Genomic DNA, 18,869 nt, shown 5'->3' with positions numbered 1-18,869 from the left:
AAAGAGCAAAACCAAAAAAGATGAGGCACAGTTTCTGGTGAGGAATGACAGAATGAACAGTTTATGTCCAGATCTTTTTTAAACTTAGTAAAGAAATGTTTCACTGGATAAAATTTGTGAAGAATTTTGAAAGAAATTTCTCTGATTTTATTGGTGATGAAATACTTTTGTGGCAGGGTCCAAACCTTTTCCCACTGAATTCTACACCCAAAGCTGTTCCAGTATGAGATAACATACGGTTTTGTGGCAATCTCATTTTGAAACAGAGAACGGATACTTTGATTATTCCTGCTAGCTGAAAAACATACCTTTCCACAACACAAGTCTGTTAATTTGGGATTTCTTGCTTGTTCATGTTAGCGTCTGCACTGTAATCCCTAGCGAGTTGACTGAACTTAAAAATTATTTTGTAACAGATTACGCAACAGTTAAGTTATATTATTAAAACTTTTAAGTTAACATTTATTAAAATTCATATTGTCAGTTGGCTTACATTTGTATTATTTCATATAAAAAATATTAAGATTCCTCAACTTATAAAAGAGAGATTATTTACTTAAAGTTTTTAATATTTTCCAACTAAAAAACGCTTTAACTAACTATATTTTTATATTACTCAACTCATAAAATATGTAAAATTCACTCAAATGCTTTATAAATTCTTTAACTCATTAAATGTGTAGCATTGAAAATATTTAAAATTCTTCAGCTTAAAATGTATTCTAAACAGAGATATTGATACTGCCCCACTACATTTTAAAGGCTAACATTGATAAAAACCAACAAACGTGAAGGCCACACAATAGTGATTGCTTAATACACTTTTTTTAATTGCTCTTTAAAAAAAAGCACAAATATCAAGAGGATGAAGAAACAATAAGTGCAATAAAACTGCATTATAAGAGTGCCACACAACATATTGACAAAAAGAGTTGGTTTTGTATTGTACGGCAGAAAAAGCAAATGATCACAACAAAACACATTAGTTACATAACACTTAAACCAACAAATAGTCCATTCTGGAAGACTCACTCAACGAAACATTCTTCAGCGTCAATAAATGTCCTTTCAGTGGTTTGCTGTCCTCAAGGCTCAAGACAGCATTCTGAATAAATATGAAGGCAAGTTCAAGTTTTTTGGGGTGCTGTAGGTCCAGAGCATAGATGTCCCCGAAGAGTTAGAAGAGATTAGTCAGCCAGATGTGTGGGACCACTGACGGCAGCATCCGGAGCGTCACCACGACAACTGAGAAGATACCGACAGCAGTGTCTGTGAGGTCTGGTATTCTGGAAAATACAAAACAAAAAACACAGATGAGTTCAGACCCTCAAAGATATTCATCACACTAATGTCCAAAACTGACATTACTGCCATCTGTCAATGGGAATCTTTTCATGCTAACATTCTGTTAGCTTTTAATCAACTGGCTATGATGTTTTAAGGACCAACTCCAATTAAAATTGTGTTTTTAAAAAGTTCTTTAGCATTTTTCTGAAGGAGGACATTTATAAAATAATTTAAGACTAAAGCTTCATTTTTCTTTATTCAAATAATGATGGATCAGGAGCAGAAAAGGTAAACGAAACTCCACTCCTTCCAATCAGGAGTCCCTGATGTTCGCCTTTCATCTTCCGTCTCAGTTTTAAAACCATTTAAAAATATCACTCAGTTTACAAACTACAAACAATTGCCCTATTTATTATGTCACTCAATAAAATCTCAATCAATATTGAAGGATTAGTGAAAACCATTGACAGGGAGTCGTGTGCACTTACTGTACAGGTCTTGAAGAAGTTGGAGGCATCTTCATGCAGATAAACAGGAAGTGCAAGGAGGACAAGTGCCCGTCTCATGTTCACGTCACGCTGGTCCTAAAAGAATAAAAAGAAATATCCATTACCTTTGAAGCAAACGCAGAGCAAACACTTCCAATATTTACTTAAGGAACTTTAAGAAATAATAAAATGATACCTTTTCTAGATGTCTATTTCTAGTAAGAGGACAATACAGTGTTTATGTCATGATCCACTTCAGGTCAAAGACCCAAAGTCATTTGAAGGCAAGTTACACCTTGGCTTCTTACAGCTGTTTACAAATGATTTGTTATCCGTTTTTGAATTATGCACATTAGAAATTCACCTGGAGGTCATAAATCCTAACCAAGCTGGCCAGTTCCTGTCTGTTTTGGTGGACTTAGTCTCAGAAAAGGGCAGCTTTAAGTTACACAAACATGTAAAAACTGCACAATTTCCTCTGACTGCATCTACTCTACATAAATCCATTTCAGATCTTGACAGATGAGTTTTCATGGTTTCAAATGATGGAATGGTGCTAATGCAACATTATTTTATTATTGTAATATACTGTCATAAAGACATGACAATATTCCAAAGTGTCTCCACATACATGGCAGTGGAAACACTTTGGAATATTTGCTATGTAGTACTGCAGTATTATATGTAGTACTGCATAGTGCCAAAGTAACAGAACACAACTTGCACCTCCATTCCATTGTGCCACCTTCAGCCTGCAATCTAAATATGTTTAGTTAAATTGTAAATAATTTCAGCTCTATTTAGACCTTTGGCTAGTTAAAATGTGCATAAATGTTTCCATGCTGCCGTATAAATCTAATAATGGTAATAGTTCAGGATGAATGTATTAAATAAGTATAAAACTCACCCACTGACACCTCTTTTCTGGTGAAAATGGTGACTTTCTGGTGAACTTTCTGAAGTTCAGTATCTGAAAAAGTCCAAAAGAGATTTTTCAATGTTAAAAAATGTTTCAATTATATTCTGATCAAAAAACATTTATTGCACTACACAACCTATTGCATTTTTTGTTTTTTTAAAATAGCTCTAGACAAATAACTGAGACAAGTTACCTGGCTGGCCTTGGCGTCTACCTGGAGGTGAAACACTGAACACTCTGTAGTTCGGTACCTGAACACAACACGAGCACGTTGATTAATTTATTTTTACAAAAACCTTTTTTATAACGGAGATCAGTGATTTATAAAAGCTTAAAGCTGCATTCAAAACCCAATGCTTCCATGTAGCAACCAGGCTTAAAACTGTTGGCGGTAGCTCCTCCCACACAACCGTTAGAGGCTTTGAGTGACATTTTTGGACAAATGTCCAGCAGCAAACTTTAGCCACAGACAGAGGCCTCCAACGCGAATTTCACACGCGGATCATGTTTAGTGTGATTGCAGCATAACAGATCATTTCTACCTCTGAAAAAAAAAAACCTCATCACTGTCGTAACTTACGGGCAGAAATGCATTTTGGGTTTGGCTCGCCATACGTCTGCTATGACAAACTAATCATGTATACATTTCCACATTAAGCTCTAAAACAATCATAACACACATATGTTTAAACAACAGTAAACCACATTTACGGTAGTATAAGAGCATTTTTAAAGCATTCATTCATAAACCATGAACGATACTTACCAAATTAAATCAGGGCTGAAGACAAGACGGCACCATCAGCGTTGAGGCGGATGGAAAAAAAAACCCGAGGTTGGGGCGTCTTGAAGCGGGACGAAATCGCAACGCTTTGCAGAAAAATAAAATGCTCGACTTTCAATTTCAAACGTCGCATACTCGCATTCGGCAAATCCAACATGGCCACCTGAGCTAACGTAGAGAAAACGAAGGACCCTCCCACCAGTACGTGATGACGTCATAACGCTACTTCACGGATCTTAAAATTTTTGAGTGCCAGATACAAATAAGCTTTAAAATATTTAGCACTGTTAAGTTAAATTTGAAAAAATCTTGATAGAGCTTAATACTTTATAGTTGAATCAACTACAAAATGACATTTAAGTTGTGTAACCTTAATAGTTATGAGTCAGTACAAGTGATAGGGTTTAGAGCAGGGTTCACCAACCTTTTTGAGACCGAGGGCTATTTCATGGGCACCAAGTGATATGAAGGGCGCCACTAAAAACCTCCTAGCCCCCCCCCCCCCCCCCCCCCCCGCCCCCCCCCCCCCAAAAAAAAACAACACAATTTGAGGACTTCCTTTTGTGTGCCCTATTTTTATTTGCTCATTTTACACACAAAAACATGCATGAATTTTCTAGACTCGTATTACAGGGGGGGGGGGTCAAACTCAGTTGCAGAGGGAGCCTAATTTCAAAACAGACTTTAGGTTGCAGCCGAACAAGATAAATATTTATTGAACACACTAAAGCTAAACTTTTAAACCTTTAAAACTTTAACTTAATTTTAACTTTTTAAACATAAATGTAAATAAAAAAAGACAGGAATATTAATCCTCACATTAATGGATTACTCAACCACCTCAACCTATTCTCAAAATCTTTACATTACATGAATCATAAGAATGTCCAGAAATTGTGTAATTTATTTGATCTATTTAAACTTTTGTAATAGACCCTTACTTTTAGTGATTATTTTTTAAGTTATATTTGTTTACATATTTGGGTTTTCTTTGTCTACCTTTATCTCAGAATTGATATTGTTGTCATTGACAGACATGCCGTGGTTGTTTGTTGAATATTTGCTTCAATAAAAAAAATATATATATTTTTTTTTTGGGTGCATTCCCTGCGGGCGCCACAAGGGGTGCTCGCGGGCGCACTGGCGCCCGCGGGCACAGGGTTGGTGACCCCTGGTTTAGAGTGTGTTCAAAATGGGAGGTGGCGGCCTCTCGTCCAATCAGAGCACGAGAAATCATCTGCCTTCCGTTTCATTCAAAGTGCCTTCCTTTTCATTCAAAGTGCCTTCCTTTTCATGCAAAGTAACTTCCGTTTCATGCATACTCCTCTCTCACACACACATATAAACTCTTCCTCACACGTTCATATATACTTGTCTTTCACATACATACATTCTTTTTTAAGAGTGACAATGAGAGTGAGAATGTATGTATGTGTAAAGTAATATATATGCATGCGAGAGAGAGAATATATGGATGTGCAAGTGAGAATATATGAATGCGTAAGAGAATATATATGCATGCGAGAGAGAGAATATATGGATGTGCAAGTGAGAATATATGTATGCGAAAGAGAGTATATATGACTGTGAGAGCAAGAATGTATGAATGTGAGAGAGAGAATATATGGATGCGTAAGAGAATATATGTATGCGAAAGAGAGTATATATGACTGTGAGAGCAAGAATGTATGAATGTGAATGGTTCAGAATAAATAATGTCTTATACGGCCCCTCATAGCACTGTTTGGAGAAATTTGTATAGCAAAATAAGGGACTACTAACTACTGACTTGTAGGTTAGGCTGCATTTTATGGAAGAGATTGTGTAGCATAAATAAAAAAGAAAAGTCAAAACCAGAAATGCTTTTTCATTTTCAAAATGAAGCTGCATTTTTTTGACTCAAAATTAAAATGTAAAAGCAATCCACCAAAATGCTTTTTCATTTCCTTCTTCAACACAGCTTATTCTGTCACTTTATTAAAATGATAATGAAAATGGTATTTGACATTTCATTTTCAAAAAGTTATCTGCTAAATGTGTAGCATAATTCATGTAGAAATGTCTAATTTGAGAATTAAAATGGATTAACAGAAATGCTTTTTAATTTTCAAAATGTAACTGCAGGACATGACTCAAAATTAAAATGAAAAAGCAATTTTTAAAATGCTTTTTCATTGTATACTTAAAACCGCTAATTGTGTGTCATAATTAAAATGAAAATGCAAAGAGGGGATTGTATTTGCATTTTCACATCCACCCTACAAAATCTGTAGCAAAATTCATTAACAGTGAGCATTTCCAGAGGGGAGGCAGGGCGATGACATCACTGCTTTCTTTGTGTGTCCGCCTGCTAAGAGACACAGACAGACTATGAGCAGTGGAGCTTTGTGTTAGTGGCAGAGAAGACGGCTTTGAGTTGGTTGTGAACTTCTGATGATTGTACACAGCATCTCAGGACTACACAGCAACATGTCCGCCTTCTGCGGTCCTCCTCCTGACGCACCGCGGACAAGCTTTTGTTCTTCGGACGCCAGCTGCCTTCGCATAGCGGAGCGCTAAGCTCCGATAATCGCTGAAGGCGGAAATGCTGCTACGATCTGAGAAACCATAATATGAATTTGTGTTTCCAGTGGTGTCCAGAACAAAAATAAAGACTGATGTAATTCACACATATTTACAAATTTATTTGCAGCTTTGCGCTGAATTTGCAGTTTGATGAAAGCTGGAGCTCCATCAACAGAGAGCAGATTTCACCGTGCTAAACGTTTGCTGGTTGGACCAAAAACACTCACTCAGCACGAAGCTGCAGGAGACTATCTTCATAATGTGCTTATATTATAGTTATGATTGTATTTAAGGGCCTGCTCGATCATACGTTTTTAAATCTGTGCGGTCAGACAACGCTGAAGTTGGCTTATGATTCACAGCTTCTGATTCGCGAGGGCACTAAAGGAATATTCCCCTGCATGTTTCGCATTAAGATCACCTAAAACCGGGTCCTGTTCACAAACCGCTGGACCTAGACTGCTCAAACCTGGATTCCTGGATCGTAATGCGAGAAATGCAGCAGAATGTTCCTTTAGTGCCCTCTGGAATCAGAAGCTGTGAATCGCAAGCCAACTTCAGCGGCCGGACACATAGAGAAAGCAGTGACGTCATCGCCCCGCCTCCCCGCTGGAAATGCTTTTTCTAAATGAATATTGAGACAATTTCACAGGGTGGATGTTAAAATGCAAATGCAATCCCCTCTTTGCATTTGCATTTTAATTATGACACAGAATAAGCGGTTTTAAGTATAAAATGAAAAAACATTTTGAAAAATTGCTTTTTCATTTCAATTTTGAGTCATTTGATGCAGTTACATTTTGAAAATTAAAAAGCATTTCTGTTAATCCATTTTAATTGTCAAATTAGACATTTCTGAATGAATTATGCTACACATTTACCAGAGAACTTTTTGAAAATGAAATGTCAAATACCATTTTTATTATCATTTTAATAAAGTGACAGAATAAGGAGTGCTGAGGAAGGAAATGAAAAAGCATTTTGGTGGATTGCTTTTTCATTTTAATTTTGAGTCAAAAAATGCAGCTTCATTTTGAAAATGAAAAAGCATTTCTGGTTTTGACTTTTCTTTTTATTTTTGCTACACATTCGCTTCCACAGCATTTGGGATTGAGTGTTCTTCTTCTTTCTCTTTTCCCCATCAGGGGTCGCAACAGTGAAACAACCTCTCTTTCAAGGATGAGTTGCATGGTTAACTTGGCAATGTTTTACGCCGGATGCCCTTCCTGACACAACCCTCTCAATTCATCCGGGCTTGGGACTGGCACAGAAACAGAGAAGGGAATAGGGACCAGCCCGGATTCGAACCCTGGTTTCACAGACGGAAGGCGCCGCAACCCGCACGAGCTAAACTGGCTCCTTGGGATTGAACGTTAATTGTTGGAATTAAGTTTATTTGACAAAGATGATCCATTAGACTGGAGGTTCCCTATTAAATTAAGACAGTTCAGGTGATTTAGCATTGTTATAATTACAGACTCATAATTCTCCACACATGGATTTGATTGATTTTAATTGCTGCTTGGTTTCATAATTGGACGTGTAACTGCAATCACACCTTATCAGTTTTATTGGGTTAGTCTTCTTAATATTTTATAACCATTTTACAGAATCACCTTTTGGTGCAGCCAATCAGATTTTTATTTCAGGTCACCTTCTTGTTTGTTGATCAGCTCTTCCCCCCTTTGTTCTTTTCATCAATCACCACTGTTGTTTTTTCTAAGACATGTACAGTGGACACAAAAACATATTTTTGGCACCAATGGAACCACATATAAACAGGCATTTAGCTCATGGTGTTCACACTGGACAAGCAGGCCGGGTTGTCTTCTTCTTTTTCTACTGTTCATTAGTGCATGTTCGCCACCACAGTTGGAAGAGGCTTGATGCGAAATGTTGAGCCGCTGCAAATCTTGTGAATCTTGCTCCAGGCTTTTCCCAGGCACCCATGTGGATGTGCATGGTGCATGTGTGGGAGAAGACCCTATGTGAAAAACTGTCGAGTCGGGAAATAAAGCAAATAAAAAATTAAAATCCTATTTGAGGTAAAAAATAAGTTACTTGGCTGGAATCTACATGCAAGCATTGTTGCCAATAATGCAATCACCTTCATAAAATGTAGAATTAAGGTTTTTCTTATCAGCAAAGCTATTGTAGAGTAAATGATTTGATCTTAGTTCTTAATGTTTAGTAGCAACATTTCCCTGTTTTGCCGTCCCTGCAGCAGCAGCCATCTCCTCCCTTTGGGTGTGATTTATATTCCTGTCACAGCTTCGTTCAACTCTCAGCTGGTTTAGATGGTGCAAACTGTGAAAATCACAAATTAAAATAGAAATCATGCAGAACAAAATGAATTTGGGGGGTAAAAAAATACTAGAATAATTAATTTAATACATGCACTATGGAGCATGTCGCAGATATGTTGCAGAGCTAACAGTACTACGTTAAATTTGAGGTATTTGATAATCGGGAAAGACAATATTAGACGGCGAGCGGGGGCGGTAACAGCCTGATGGTGGCTGGGAGGGAGGATGGGAGGATCCCTGTTGTGTTAGCTGTTGCCCTTTAAAAGCATCAACCCTTTGCTGAAAAGGGCTCCTGCTTTTATCCTGAAAGGTTTAAAAGGGGTAAGAAGTATCGATCTCTCAGGTGGTCTTGCAGGTTTTTGTAGTCTTCAGCCACCCCCTTGACCCGTCCCTTTGATGTGACAGGGAAGTCGGTCCTCTCCCGACTTCTTTTTCTTTGAGTTTGAGCTGCAGGTGGTTCTGCTTTCTGGTCGACAAACCCACGTCCCGCTGAAACGCCTCAGGACAGAAGAGCATGGTGTCATGTCTGACATCTGACGGGTGTGGGGGGAAACAGTCGAGCCCCTGAGGGGGCCTCTCAGCTTCACGCTACATGGTCAGTGTCTGGCATTCTGCAGCTGACCTGCCTGTTTGAAACAGAAAAGTTTTTGCCACACATTTCCTGTTTTAGATTCTACTTCCTTAATGTTTTTTCCCCCCTAATTTATTTGCTCCATCTGTTTTCCAAATTGCTGGATCATTTCATCTCATCAGACTTTACTGTTGATTTTAATAAATGCCTGGAATCAGCAGGTTGGGGGTTAGAAGTTATCTGTCATTAGGCATGCGGCACCACAGCTGTCTTTCCCTGTTGGCTTCTCCTTTGTGTTTGCCTCTAAAGCTTCGCATTTTAAAGCAACTTTAAAAATAGATGAGATATAGCTTGACACAGTTAGAGCTCCCACATCCCATCTGCGTCATTGCCGCTCACGTTTCGGTTACATCACGCCCCCCCCACGCCGTCTCTGGGGTGATGCAGCCTCTAAAACTGCAGCTCCTCCATATTATTTTTATTTTCATTTTTTAAATAAATCAGTGCAATATATTGTGGTCCCATGTGTAGAATATACTGATGCTGGATGTTACAGCCTGAGGGATGCAGTTGCTGTGAAAATGAAGAAATATGCTAATCACAACATGCGCTGCTGAAATTAAATTTTGTTTTAATTAAGGCAAAAATGTACACAGTGACACAAAAACAAACACACTCATGTGATCTCTAGAGGCTCTGGAGAATATTAATGTACTCATTATAGTTTTACTTTCTCAGAAACTGAGCGGGACCAGATTAATCAATCGTTACGATGATTTCATCTATGGGGGATGTTTATATCAGAGTTTCTCTACTGTCAGTTATCAGTTTTTATGATTTTTATGTTTTAGAATTTGTTGTTGTTTTATTTTAGGTTTTTAGGAATGTGACCCTTCTTACTAAGCCTATAAACGTCAAGATAAATGCGTCATAGGGATCGTTAGTTTGCTTTATTACCTGCAGGGGGCACTATTTTAAAATAGAAAGAACCTGTGCAGCAGGATCAACAAGTTAGAAAAAAACCATTGATATTCAGTGCAGTACCAGCCAGAATCACAGTCTTTTAAATGATTTAAGAGTGGCCCTTGGAGCAGGGATTTTTTATTGATTCCAAAAAGCCACATTTTTACCAGTTAAACCCCTTTCATGGGATGAAATAGTAGCAATTGATGCAAGACTTTTTAGGTTTTTGTGGGAGAGAGCAGAGTTAGAAAGACGAAAGAAAGAAAATCCTGATATGAATTTGATACTGTGGAAAACTTGTAAAGCTGCCAGGATCATTCATCCATTACATTTATATAAACTCGCTGCCTCCCAATGTTTTACTTTTACAATTTGACAACAATAAAACAGTCATATGAATGCACTTCATAGACTGCCTCTTTAATTTATTAGCTTTTACAGACTAGTTGATGTATTGCATCCATTTGAAGGCAAAGGAAATGTACTTGAAGTTACTGCTTGGCTTTGTGGAAAAGAAATATAGCCATTTGACAAATTGCATTATTGATAATAGCAGAACTTTAGAAGATTATTTGCTTATGCTTTCCATTCATTTTATGCACATATGTCTATTTTAAACAATATAGTTTATCAATTTGCGTTTATAATTTTATAATGAAAGTCTGAAAGAAAAAATGTTTGTAACCCTTGTGCTATCCTAGGCACTTTGACATTGGGAGTTGGGTCATCTAGACCCCCTAGACAGTGCTCTGAACCTTTTTTCTTCAATGATTTGTGATCTTCACTGGTGTCCATGGATTACATGAAATCTTTCCACCTTTATCCACCTTTGTCATGGTAGGGAGAACACGTCAAAGTAAGGGTGGGGTCATCTAAAATAGCACAAAGGTTAAAAGGACAATTAGATTTATTGCAGCTGAAAAGAATCTAAAACTTGTCAAGTCATTATGTGTATAGATTATAATTTCAAAAATCCAACAAGCAGATGTTCAGCCATTGATGAAGAGAACCGCAGACAGAAATCTCCTTCAGGTTTATCCTTTGGGGCTTTGGCTTCCAGGGCTTACCATTGTTGACTTATCATGATGTGTTTCAAAGTCAACAGCCGAAAAGTAATTCTAGACCATCACACTACCACCACCACGTTGAATTTTTGGTAAAAAACAAAACAAAACAAAATGATGTTATACCATTGGCTGCACAGTGCTCTTGCCTCACAGCAAGAAGGCCCCCGGCCCCTGGCTGGGGGACCTGAAACAGAATCACCAATGGGGGACCTTTCTGTGGAAGTTTGCGTGTTTTCCCTGTGGGTGCGTGGGTTTTCTCCGGGGAATCCGGCTCTCCCTCTGTCCAAAGACATGCTTTGAAAGTTAATTGGTTACTCTAAAACGTCCCCAGGTGTGAATGCCAGTGTGTGATTGTAGCCCTGCCTTTGTCGGCCTACAAGTGGCTGGGATAGGCTCCGGCAGCCCTGTGACCCCGAAAGGCATTAAAAATAGGTTTAGAAGATGAATGGATGAACTTATACCTTTTGTTTAGCTATGTGTCTGCAGGTTGTGAACCGGCGTTTTCCCTCAGTAAACTAGACCATACAATTTCATTGATTTCTGTTGATGTGACAATTTTATTGAAGTATTTTAAAACAGAACATATGCAACACACTGACGAGAAAAGTGAGTGTTCTATTTAAGAGGTGAGTTTAAACTTTTAGGATATTGCAAAGGTAAAAAAAAAACAAATTTTCCTTTAGTTTATGACAGCGCTGAGGTGTGTAATTACACTGAAATTGCTCAACATAGAAAATGGCTGTCCATTCAGAAACCAATTTATGGTCAAAGAACCAGAACCCTGTTAATCAGGTACATTGTGATTTTTTTCACACTGCAGGTTAAAACACAGCCAAAGTAACTTGTCAATGGCCACTTGTTTTTCCAACTTGAAAATTTTAATAAAAAAGTTTGTTTGCTAATAGCTTTTAGCTTCAATCAATCATTTGTGATTAAATCTGCTGCTGCACAAAGGTTTGCCATCACTGAACTTTATTTCCCATAGAAATATTGGGAATTGGAGCAAACGGGATACACTGACACTGTCAGAGTTAGAAGTAGTGGTTTTAATAAAAGGATGAATTAAGTTTTTTAAACCCTTTTCTCCCATTTTAAACATAGTCATTTTTTATACACCCAAATGGTCCCCTTCTTCCACAAAATATGACTGTTTTAAAGACAATTAAGTAAAAGAGTTCCCATCAGTTTTCGTATTGAACCAAACAAATGACTTTTATGATGAAAACTAATAGAGCCCTTCACGAATAAACGCAAGACAAACGGGCTTGTCATACTCACCCAAACTGACTTTTTCACCCCATTTAAGCTTTAACCTCTTCATTTGTCAAATTAAAAGACACTCTAGGAAAAAACTAGCCAACGTGTATTTGTGGTTGTAACCTTTTTTTAATATTTTTTGGAGGGGTAAAAATCATATTTTCTTGAGATTTTGACCATTCAAGTTATTAAGAAAATATATTTTTTTCTTTCTAAAGAGAAAAGAGCATTTGTTCTGAAACGTGGACTACTGCTCTCACCATGTCATGTGGGCTTTAACTTCTAGGTGCCTGTTTTCCTTTCTTTCTATTTTTTATTTTTTTTTAAAAACGTATATGGTGTATACTTATATAGCGTTTTACCACCATCTTAGAAGGCCCATGGTGCTTTACAGTCACAGTTCCATTCACCCACACATACACATTTATACACTGATGCCGGCTCTGCTACCAAACGCTGGTGCCAACCTTTGGCCGCCAGGACCAATGTGGGGTTCAATGTGTTGCCCAAGGACACTTCGACACATTAGACACATAGGGGAAACTGAGCGGGGGTTGACCACTCAACCTCTGCACAACGGCATTTTTACATCATTTCAGATAAACTTAAATATCAGGTAAAAGTATGTGTTTCTAATATACTTTTATTCTGTTGAATATCATTAAATCTTGTGGTAAACAAATCTTAGAGCAGTCCAATTGTCAATCAAAAGACCAAGTATTTTGATATTATGGCCAAATTCAGGATCCAAACCTTCCAATTTGCCAATTTTAACTGCAACGTCTAATTTGTCAATAAAATACGCTTTACTGCAGTTTTCTACCTAAAGCTTAACTACCTTTTTGCATTATGGTTGACCTGCTTTCTGACTGGTTTTGCAAAAGTTCATCTGTAAAAATGCCTGGCTGGCTGGCTGCTTGTCTGACTGGCATGATCAAATCAATTCAAGTGTCTGCATGCCAGATGTGGCAGCTCGCACTGACAAAATACAGATTAGTTTTGACAGCCATGCTCACACATGCTAATTCATTCTGCTTCTGTATGACTTGCATATTGCTGAGCAATTCAGAAACAATTGCCTCTGATTCACTAACAGCTTTAATGTGATTGATTTCCGTCTGTTGGAGCATGACAGTTGCAAATTTATTATGCTCATGTGACTTTAACAGCATGAAAAAAACAACAATTTGCTGTGGTATCACTGTCTTCTTGGGGCTGCTTGGCTTAGCTGTGCTTAAGTATCTTTTGTCTTGAGAAATATGAAAGAAAAACAACCACTTTGTTTAAAATCCCTATAATTTGGTGATTAGGCTCCATGGGATTGAAGGACTGTTGCTCTAGATGGAAAATGGGCTCTAATAGCCTTTGCTTAATGGCCAGAACCAATCAAAGGGTTGGTCACAAAACCATGTTATCACTGAGGATGGAAGATAGAAGAATCAGCGACAGTGTATTGAGTAAAACAGAACTGCCTCTTTCCTAAGTGGCTCTAAATGCCGGTGGAATAAAGTTAACGAGTCTGACCTGGCAGGGAACCACAGGGAAGGGGCTGCTTAGTTTAGCTGTGTGGAAGGCAGCTGGGAGGTCAGGCCTGGCATTCTGGGCTCGTTTGAGCGTGCTTGCTGGTGCCTTGTGTATTTATTTGTCTGACTCCTGCATCCAGCAGTCAAAATAATTGAGTTCACCTGTCGTTTAGATTTCTAAACATTAGCTCTGCTGTGCCAGGAACAACTGGGCTATAATAACCTCCGTAATTGCTTCTCAGACTTTGTTTTTACTTAAAATTGGATATTATTTATGATGCTGATTTACTGTGACAGGCATGCACACCCGCGGACATGCACGGAATAGAGGCACACACTGGGACAAAAACAGCTGGATGTGGATTACAATTATTGCTTTAATATAAGTGAAAATGAACAGAATTATTACACCTGGTCACCTGGCCATGGGGGCCATCTTTTAATCGGAATTCATTTTCTGAACAAACACATTTTTGTTTCTTTTCCATCCATTATTAATCTACTTCTTTTGAGCGAATTTGGTACGTAAGATATGAACTTGAAGAAAAAAAAAAAAGGATTCAAGTTGCTTTTAAAGCATAAATGCTTTCTGTTTCTTTTAAAATACTGAAACACATGCTTTAATTCCGAAGCACAGATAGATAGATAAAATCAAATATGAGTCCCTATACTTCCTCCACATTCTGGAGAAATCCATTGATATCATTGACATAATAAAAGTCAGAGACAAAGACAGAGTCTCAACTTTAGGCTTCTGAGGTGTTTTTTACCCCCAATTTTCTTGCAGTTGGAATAACTTTGTCCAGACTATAGTCATCTCTGTCCTCACAGTGCAACTCAGTAATACAAGTCTGTACAAGTTACACTGTTTTAGGCATCTGGTGGTGTGTTGCCAGTCAACAGGTACAACGTTGTGTTATATTTTTCCCTGAAAATGATTTGTTTGAGTAGTAGCAGATGTCACTGCTGTGTGGTTACATTTGTAATACTTATCAACTAAATTGAATAAACATTCCCATTTGTTTAAATGAAAACCCTTTCACTGTTACACTTGTTTATATGGTGTGCGTGTCAGAGTACATGAGATGTTTTTAATCTTTTGACTTCTTCATTTTTCTTAACAGGGCAGTCAAAACTCATGTTGTTGTAGTTGACTGGTTTTGGATGTTTGTGTATGGATCTATAAATGAGATTATTTGGATTAACGACCATATTGACAGATCTGGCATGTTGTGTGCTCTATAAGTGTTGCCTGATGAGTTACATGGGTGGGTTGGATGACTGAAGGGGGTGTGTTGCTTCCCTGCACAAATCTTTACTAATAAATCCACACATGCCTCCAGCAGCATGGGTGAGATGCTCGAGGAGAGGAGCCCAATCACAAGTGATTAAGCAGATTGCAAAAAGAATAAATGTAAGCACCGGATGCCAGTTTACCACATTAATGAACTGGAATTAAAAAACACACAAGGGAATTATGCATCATTAATAAACCAGTATGCCATTTTTTGATAAGGTTGTTTTGATTTTTGGATTTTTCACACCAACAGAGCCTTGCTGAGGTATTTAAAATGTTAAGACATGAATATTATTTTATTTATGATGGTGGGCTGCATGGTGGTTGGTGGTTAGCGGTCTTGCCTCACAGTCAGGAGGCCATTGTTTGAATCCTGGCAGGGGCTTTTCTGTGTCAAGTTCTCTTCATGGGCACTCTAGCTTCCTCCCAAAGTCCAATAATATCTCTAAATTGTCCCTACGTGTGAGTGTGAATGTGTGTGGACTGGTAAACCAATAGAACAGGGATGGCAAACAAGCGGCTCGATGCGGTTCTCGGCCAATAAGCATGCGGCTCTTTGCGTCTCATCACATTTTCAATATACTGTGACTCATTTCATATTTTTTTCTCTTAAACCACTCTCAAATCCATCAGAGGGTATTAAAAACAAATAATAAATATTAATAAAAGTAATTTGGCAGTGTGTGTGTTTTGATGCTGCTCCCGACACATACGTGACCGCCAATCATTTCTGCGGTTTACGCCCAATGGCGGAAAACATAACAAAACATTTCATGTGCGTGCAGACTGTAACCCTCATGGTCAAAATGGCGAAATTCAGAGTATAAAGATAAACACAGGACTTTCTGGACGAATGGGAAGATTCTCACTTTTTTACTGAACGGAATGGTAAGTCACTATGTTTATTATTATGAGCTTTTGGAAGCAGTAAAATTGTTCATGGCAGAAAACAACAAAACGTATCCCGGAGAAAATTAAAAACTCTTCCTAATCTGACAGAAGTTGTCTCCTTTATTAACAAGTTAAAGCTTTGAATCAAAGTGGACATTCAAAACAGCAATCATCCTGCTTTCCTTCTTTGCGGAGCTCACAGCAGAAAGCTGCAATCCAAATGAATAAAGCGCAGTACGTGACGCTGCTTGCTGGACGGAAACTTTACTTTACGGTTTGAAGACCTGCAGGAGAAACGACGGCAGATCACTTTTCTCATCAACCTTTTAATGCAAAGAATGACTGACTGAGATCCCCGCTTGTCACTGATGAGGCAGCAAGCAAATTGTATGGAAGAGATTGTGTAGCATAATTAAAGATAAAAGTTAATACCAGAAATGCTTTTTGATTTTCAAAATGAAGCTGCATTTTTTGACTCACAATTAAAATGAACAAGCAATCCGCCACAATGCTTTTTCATTTTTTTCCACAACACTGCTTATTCTGTCACTTAATTAAAATAATAATAAAAATGGTATTTGGCATTTCATTTTCAAAAAGTTGTCTGCTAAATGTGTAGCAAAATTCATTTAGAAATATCTAATTTGACAATTAAAATGGATTAACAGAAATGCTTTTTAATTTTCAAAATGTAACTGCATCAAATGACTCAAAATTAAAATAAAAAATCAATACTTCAAAATGGTTTTTCATTTTCTACTTAAAAACCGCTTATTCTGTGTCATAATTAAGACGAAAATGCAATGAGAGGATTGCATTTGCATTTTAACATCCACCCTGCGAATAGTGTTGCATACGGTATATGAATTTGATTTAGCATTTCCAGCGGGGAGGCGGGGCGACGACGTCAGTGCTATCTCCGTGTGTCCGGCTGCTAAGAGACACAGACATATTAGGAGCAGTGCGGCCAGGCTTGTAGCTTTGTGTTAGCGGCAGAGGAGAGAGCTTTGTGACGTTTGTGCTCTCCTGATGATTGTACACAGCTTCTCAAGACTACGTAGCAACATTTCCTCCTTATGCGGTCCTCCTTCGGATGCACCGCGGCTCGTCGAAACTTTCCCCCGGACTGGCTTTGTCTTCGGACCGGCACCCGGATCGCCGAAGGTGGAAGTGCTGCTAGGCAGATCTGAAAAATTAAATCATCATATGTATTTGTGTTTCCAGTGGTGTCCAGACAAAATAAAGGCTTATGTAATTCCCACATCTTTACATCCAAGATAGTAATACAGTAATAAAAGCACATTTAGAAGATATGTGTTGGTCCATCCAGCAATTGTTTAGCATAGCGAAATCTGCTACAGCTGTTGATGGGACTCCAGCTGTCCTCTAACAGCAAAATCAGCTGCAGGAGACTATCTTATAAATGTGCATTTTTACTGTTATAATTATTATTAAGGGCCTGCTCGCTCATATGTTTATAAATCCGTGCGGTCATTGCTTTTTTCTTGTTTGCAAGGACCCAGAAAAAGGGATAGCATTAGGCTTATATATGCTAAAAACATTAGCATCCGGACACACGGAGAGAGCACTGATGTCATCGCCCCACCTCCCCTCTGGAAATGCAAATTCAAATTGAATAATGCGACAAGGTTTGCAGGGTGGACGTGAAAATGCAATCCTCTCTTTGCATTTTCGTTTTAATTATGACACAGAATATGCGGTTTGTAAGTAGAAAATGAAAAACCATTTCTGTAAATACATTTTAATTGTCAAATTAGACATTTCTAAATTAATTTTTCTATACATTTACCAGAGAACGCTTTAAAAATGAAATGTCAAATACCATTTTTATTATCATTTTAATTAAGTGACAGAATAAGCAGTGTAGAGGAAGGAAATGAAAAAGCATTTTGAAGGATGGCTTTTTCTTTTTAATTTTGAGTCAAAAAATGCAACTTCATTTTGAAAATGAAAAGGAACTGATCAGAGAGGCTACGACTGAATATAAACCTGATCTGCAGAAGATTTCTAGAAACAAGAGAAATCCCACCGAGATCATCATCCCATTACTGCAGCAAAGTAAGACATTCTGAGATGTAGTTTGGAAAACACACCTGACCGAGCATGCTTGTGTAAATATTTTAATATTCCATCAATTATCAGTTTTTCATGCAAAAGTCAATCATTAGTTGTTTTTTTTTCAAGAAAGAAAAGTCAGAAAAGTAAAACGTTTTTACTAAAGGTCAAAATTAAATTTATGCTACACACATCTGAAATGTAATGTATTTAATGTGTTTATTGTGAATATGAATAACCAGTTAAATGCTGTTGGATGAATGGTGAAATATTCAGTTTTTATCATCATAAATCTGACTTCAGAGGAGTCAGTGCCTCACCAACCATCAACTTCACCGCCCGTCACTGAATAACTGAGTAGTTGTGTGTGTCAGAGAGAGGCAGAGAAAAGAATGAGATAGAGAGAGAGCATGTGTGTGTGTATGAGATGAGAGAGAGCTACTTGTGTGTGTGGAGGGGGTATCTGACCTCCAGGGTCACCTCTGTTTACTCTGGCTAAGCTGCATTTGATGTGTGTATTGAAGGTGGACACTTTCCTTGAAATAAACACAAATACAATACTTGCTGTTGTGTCGTAGGAAGAAGAGGGTTTTACGGAAAATAATACGTCTTTAATTGCGTTTTTGTGTGTGTATGTCTTGGCAGGTCAGTATGTGGTGTCGCTCTTTGACTCTCACAGTTAAAAACTTCAGCAACACTGAAAGCGATAAAGCGGATTTGGAAGACTGACAGATTTGATGGTTGTGTGTCGTGCTAGAAGACCTTAATAACTTCAGAAGATTGTTGTAAAAGACAGGACTTTTGGATGTTTGAAAAGACATTTTTTCACTCTGAAGTGTTTAGCAAATGATCATGGCTTCACACTGATTTCACCT

General features: G+C 37.9%; 1 long non-coding RNA gene across 1 annotated transcript; it reads right to left on the bottom strand.

Annotated features, from left to right (window-relative positions):
• Positions 1–806: 806 nt before the first annotated feature.
• Positions 807–3,653, bottom strand: LOC144983603 (uncharacterized). Its single transcript, XR_013647329.1, has 5 exons — positions 3,461–3,653; positions 2,888–2,945; positions 2,683–2,745; positions 1,776–1,871; positions 807–1,286 (listed from the first exon to the last, which is right to left on the bottom strand). It is a non-coding gene; the product is annotated as an uncharacterized LOC144983603 (long non-coding RNA).
• Between the last annotated feature and the right edge of the window lie 15,216 nt (positions 3,654–18,869).

The sequence above is a fragment of the Oryzias latipes genome, chromosome 14 (assembly GCF_053564925.1).
Source record: "Oryzias latipes strain Hd-rR chromosome 14, Olatipes_Hd-rR_3.1".
In the NCBI taxonomy this organism is placed as follows: Eukaryota; Metazoa; Chordata; class Actinopteri; order Beloniformes; family Adrianichthyidae; genus Oryzias; species Oryzias latipes.
This window is presented reverse-complemented; position numbering and strand designations above follow the sequence as displayed.